Source organism: Haemaphysalis longicornis, unplaced genomic scaffold (assembly GCF_048455015.1).
Source record: "Haemaphysalis longicornis isolate Haplotype H1 unplaced genomic scaffold, Haemaphysalis longicornis Haplotype H1 scaffold_9, whole genome shotgun sequence".
Classification (NCBI taxonomy): Eukaryota; Metazoa; Arthropoda; class Arachnida; order Ixodida; family Ixodidae; genus Haemaphysalis; species Haemaphysalis longicornis.
Genome location: NW_027526460.1, coordinates 54,375,134 through 54,380,935, shown reverse-complemented (window position 1 = coordinate 54,380,935; position 5,802 = coordinate 54,375,134). Strand labels below are relative to the sequence as shown.

Below are 5,802 nucleotides of genomic sequence, written 5' to 3'. Positions count from 1 at the left end.
CGCACAGACGCCAGTCCACTACTATACCATCCGCAGGGAGGGACAAATCCTTTATTAAGATCAACTTGCGTCTGCCTTTAATAGCCGCCAAAATACGTTAAACTGCGAGCTAGAATACCCATAATTTGTGCCAAAGCCAGTCGTGGTTGTGCCGCATCTCCTCTGCTCTTCACGCGCGGGAATATTGTGGGGCCTCCCGTTTGGATAAAACTTTGGTTTGTTCGAATATTTTTTTTCATTCCAAGCAGTTCAACTTCAGGTTGTGGTTTACGGCGCTTCATTGTACAAAGTAACGAGGCATTTTCCTCAACTATTAATAAGTAAAAGGTGTTCTTACCTCCTTTGCTTACCTTCAATCTTTCCCTCGGAGGGGATGTCACATCTGACGTCGCCAAACCTCCGGAAGTTATAAAGATGTTGAAAAAACAATAATGCCTGCCAAAAAACGAGGACACGACGAAAATAAGTTCTTCTGGTTACCTCTGGGTATTGCTAGTTAACCGTTACGTAGGCGAAGGTAGCCAGGTTCTCGGGCCGCATAGCTGCGCATAGACACGAAAGATGTTCAGCTCGTGGATCAGAACAAACGCTTTCGTATTTGCGTGAACTTAAGAACATATTTCTTATTGCTTTGTTCGAGAACTTCTCCCTGCATTCCTGCTTTTGCAAATCTAACTCTGCATCGTGTATGCTGTGAAGTTTAGCGACCTTGCTGCAAATATTCCGGATGTATCGTTGCAGATACATCCTTGAAGTTTCCGACCCTCATGATTAACAGTGCGGTAGCGTCAAACCTAGAGAATGATTACTACATTTTTATTCGAAAACTTGCAGCACATTCTTTGTTAACAGTCTACTTCGCGTCTTCCGTGAGCACTTCGTATTGTTTTATTGTTTTTGTTAAACACAAATCAGCTGGTGTAATACCTAGCCATCCATATTACGACGTTACAAAGTAAGTTTTTTCTGCTCTTTTGGCATTGTTGAAATAACAATTCTCACAGCGTAGCAGCAATCGTGGTTAGCATCGACGTCCAAGAGACACTAACAATGCGCAGTTTAAACGTATAAAATGTTCAACCAAAGCATAGAACAGCACCCGGCTTCGGCTGCAGACCGATAGTGTTGCAGGAGCCCCTTGGTCGCATCCGAGGTGAAGGCCTTCCTCATGGTCGCACTCCTTTTCGTCGGTGAGATACTGGTTCTTGCTTTATTGTAAACTACACTGAAGGCTTTACGCTGATTTAGACACGAAGTGGCGTTAGGCGACCAAGGGTTAGACTGAATTTTAATATCCTATAAAGGTCACAAGCTTTAAGGCCCTGTAGTTTTCAAGTTATGAATGGTCTACCAATGACATGCTCAAAGACCTCTTTTGTGGTATCTGGGGCTCGAGGGTTCATCTGAGACCTAAGCATGTCTACGCAACTATATCCATAAAAATTTGACTTCTAAACTCCTTGGCTATGAAGGTAAGCGATCACGAAGATTTTAAATGGCACACTGTTGTCTGTAAAGGTAGAAAGGTGGGTTATCATGCGCTGCAAACCAGTTGTGCAAACGTCGAGCTGCTGGTCACACTGCATGAGCCAATACCAAGCCATCAGCCCTAATACAGAGAGATATAGCCGTTACGCACCCATTAAGGAGGCATAGATCTAATTTAACAACGTGTGAGTTCAAACTAGTTGGCAATCCCTTATAAGGTTTTCAAGCGCGAATATTCAGACAGGGGACAAACGGGACAGAGACAAGCGCTAGCGCTGCAGCACTTGTCTCTGTCCCGTTCGTCCCATGTCTGAATATTCGCACTTCAAAATCTTATAATAGATTGAATATTCGCCTTTATTTTGGCGTAGCCGTGATTCATAGTATGAAACGGAAAGAACCACTTCGGATGGTTCTGGACTGGTTAGGTCGGTTTCGTCAGATGGCGTAGTCATTTGCCGTAGTTAATTGCGCCAAACGCTACGCTACTCCGTATGTTTCACTCTGAGTGATTTCGTCATGCTGAAGGATAAGGACGACGAACCAGGAAGGGATATTGGAGATTCAAGGAAACCCGGGTGTCGGAGTAAACGATGTAGCAAAGGTCACCACTCCCTTTGGTGTTCTCTAGGGAGTATATATGATAGCTTGAGCACTCACTTTCAGGTGTGGCAAAAGCCGGAGATAGATCGTTCATAACAAGAATACGACATTTCAAAAAATCGATTCGAACTACCCTTGTTTGAAGCGTACTGCATCCAGCATATTTCATTTTTTTTTCCGTAACTAAAGTACGTAATATGATTACTTGAAATTGATTCCACAATGTTTTCTCATTTATGGCAAAATAATAATTATTGTGGCTTTTTATTCTACACCCAAAGCTCATGTGCGAAACGAGTGCATCCCGCACATTATTGAACCATACATACGCCTTGCGGAAGATGTATAAGCCCGTACGTTCCCTGATGCAACTATGATGATGGTCGGAATAGATTCCGGCACGCACTCTGCACAAAACTCATCCAAGCATGGTACAAACAATCTCGCAGTTACCACCCCAAGCTAGGCAACGATGGGCTGAAAGCGATCTCCATAGCCGCCACGCGATATCTTTAATCCAGGCAGAACCCAACGAAAGGTTTAGGGTAGTAAAATGCACATGAAAGTAGGGTAACTTTCAAAACTTTTTTAACCTCCTCAACAAAACCATTTCTTTTTGCAGCCCAAAGCCCATCATTAGGCTCTTATTTGTTACGAAAGAATTAAATACGGCGAGATTTGCTCGTCAGTGCACTTCCGTGTCATTGAAAGCTATTTCGGAAGTAAAGAGCTCTGTATGTGTTGGGAAGATTTTTCTCCCGTCTTAATCAAGATTACCAAATTTTTATAGATTTCTATATAATTTTACATGAGCTTACACCAGTAATGGAGTAACACAAATTCTTGTTTCCACACAGCCTGCCATGGCACCCTCGGCCAGGCTTTCCGCACCCTACTCGCCGGGTACGGTGGGTACGACCTCGGAGGAGGATATGGCCTGGGAGGTTTTAGTGGCCTCTGAGCGTACGGCGGCCTCGGCCTTGGATATGCTATTCTAGGCGGCTAGGGAGGCCTAGGAGGATACGGCCTCGGAGGACTCAGTGGATACGGTTTTGGAGGACTTGTTGGATACGGAGGATACGGCCTAGGAGGACTTAGTGGATACCGAGGATACGGCCTTGGAGGCCTTGCTGGATATGGTGGATACGGCAGCCTTGGAGGATATGGTGGCCTCGTAGGATACGGTGGACTGGGAGGCCTCCTAGCAGGTGCCCGTGGCGTCAGGCATCTTGGCAACGGAGTCCGCCAATGATTTGTTGGCTTCCAAACCGTAGTTGGACAAGTTGTCGACCTCCTGAGTGGAAGGTCAGCCCGCTTCCCAGTCCCGATCCCCACCCACCTTGTTGCTGCCCCGCACCCAGTACCAGTTCCAAGGCCAATTCCAGTCCCAGCCCCACGCCCAGTTGCAGTCCCACGCCCATACCGAGTTCCTTTACCCCACCCCCACCCAGTTCCAGTTCGAGTGCCCCACGCAGAACCAGTTCCTAGGCCAGTGCATTTCCCAGCTCCAGTCGTCGCCCCAGTACCTATTGGATACAACCTTGGAGGGTACGGCCTCGTTGGAAGGACAACCTCGGAAGCTATGGTGGCCTCGGAGGATACAGCCTTGGAGGCTACAACCTCGGAGGATACGGTGATCTCGGATTGTACAACATTGGAGGTTCTGGTAGCCTCAGTGGATCCAGCCTCGGAGGATACTCTCTCGGTGGATATGGCCTAGGAGGACTTAGTGGATTCGGAGGATATGGCCTCGGAGGACTTAGTGGATTCGGAGGATATGGCCTCGGAGGACTTGGTGGATACGGATGATACGGCCTTGGAGAGCTCGGCGGATATGGAGGATATGGCCTAGAAGGACTTTCAGGATTTGGAGGATACGGCCTCGGCGGATTTGGCGGATTCTGCGGACAAAGTGGCCTTCAACGATCTAGTAGCTTCCAAATTAGCGCATAGACTCTCCAGAAAAAAAAGGTAAGCCAATACAGCTTCAACCAAATAGTTACGTGTCTTTCACCAGCATTATATGACGCGTCAACTTTCCTACTATTTATTTCATGTTGTACATTCCGAATGCATATTTATTTTATAAGGACAAACGTGATCTCATAAGGTGCTAGGGAATTATAATCATAACGCCCTAATCACGCATTATTTCTCCTACGATATTTCTTGTCTTAAAAGCAAGTGACTCAAAATGCCTTTTGGCTTAGAACATCAAAGCTCTTGGCCAAGGCGCCTCTTTTAGGATACCAAAATAAATTTCAGCTCGGAAGCGCAGCACAATTTCCTTATTCAAGTGAATATGCAGCTCGTTTGTTAAGCCTAAACGGAGCAATCCGCCACGGCGTGGGCTGGTAGATGTATTTAAAAGATAACTAGGCTTTAACAACTTTGTGGTAGCCAACCTTACGTGGTCACGTTATTCCCCACTTCCGCATTAACAGACCGCGCACAGTGAGTCCTCGCGCAATTCCTCTGCACACGGACTTGTAGCAACTTTTGCCGCTAAACGTTTTTCTCTTTGCTTTTTTCTTTCTTTCAGCCTTCCGCGCTTATGTCAACCATAGAGTTACTACGACCCTATCCCGCAAACCTTCGTAGCTCTTTGAGAACTATTACTGCGGTATCTGCTAAGGTCGTCGCAGACAACGTCGCTGGGTCTTTCAAATGAATTATTAAATTCGGAATTGTGTCTTTTGTGGGTTTGTCCATTTCTATTTTCATTCGAAAAACGAATATTTCCCACGCCAAATAAACCGGAGATGCAATGCGCTGAAAAATTTCATGGAAAAACGCAACTCTAAACGCCGACGTCCCAGCATCCATCTCGAGAAAACCAGCAGCCAATGTCAGAGAATCGGCCTGGTTAATAATGCATGTGATTATTATTGATGTGATTACGATGTGCAAAGACCACGACGAAGAGTGCAATCTTCCCCTTTTTGTTTGGTCAGATTTTACCACCAGGTGAGAACATTTGGTTATATTACAAGTTTACTGTAATATTAATGCAAGATTCCTTGCTGATATCTTAGCGGTGTAGTACGGAGTGGTGTTTTCAAACGCAGAAAAAGGTACAATGAGGTAGCTAGGGAAGACCACGGCAGCAATAGAAACATTTAAAGACGCTAGGTGTTGCAATAACCATTATTAATTACGAACACTTTCTTGTTAGGAAGGTTATTACGATATTTTATTACTTCTTTGAAAAAAATATAAATAGAGCTTGTCGGTGTGAACAAACCGGTTATAGATAAAATGTACATTCACCAGTGCCGTCCCAAAAGGAACAAGGTACTTCTCAATGATAATTATAATCACGCCGTGGCGCCATTTCCTTGTATAATTTACTTTTGTTAAGATGTCGGTTAATGCGGTGCGCGAAAAGCTATTCTAAATGTTTCCGCCTGTCGCCTACTTCACTTTTTCTACCTTCTTATTGCTAGTGGGAATGCACGTGCCCCAATGATACCGCCATAATCAAACATGTAGAGGACTGTAGTTTTGGGAACTAGGAAGCTTTATTTTGAACGTGCAGTAGCTTTTGAAGTGCTTTCAAGTGACAAAATTTAACGCTTGCTGTTCGTATTAGTGACGAACGAATCAATTTGCTTGTTACACTTCAGGTTATTTATGATGGCAAATCTAGTTACTTATTGCGCGATTCTTTGGAAAGGGCGGGGGTTTAAATAAAATCATATTCGTACTTCG

The 5,802-nt window shown here is 44.9% G+C and overlaps 1 pseudogene across 1 annotated transcript; it reads left to right on the top strand.

Annotated features, from left to right (window-relative positions):
- The first annotated feature begins 1,897 nt into the window (after positions 1–1,897).
- On the top strand, positions 1,898–5,052 carry LOC144153195 (uncharacterized; annotated as a pseudogene). Its single transcript, XR_013319316.1, has 3 exons — positions 1,898–1,916; positions 2,949–4,062; positions 4,634–5,052. The product of XR_013319316.1 is annotated as an uncharacterized LOC144153195 (transcript).
- Positions 5,053–5,802: the final 750 nt, after the last annotated feature.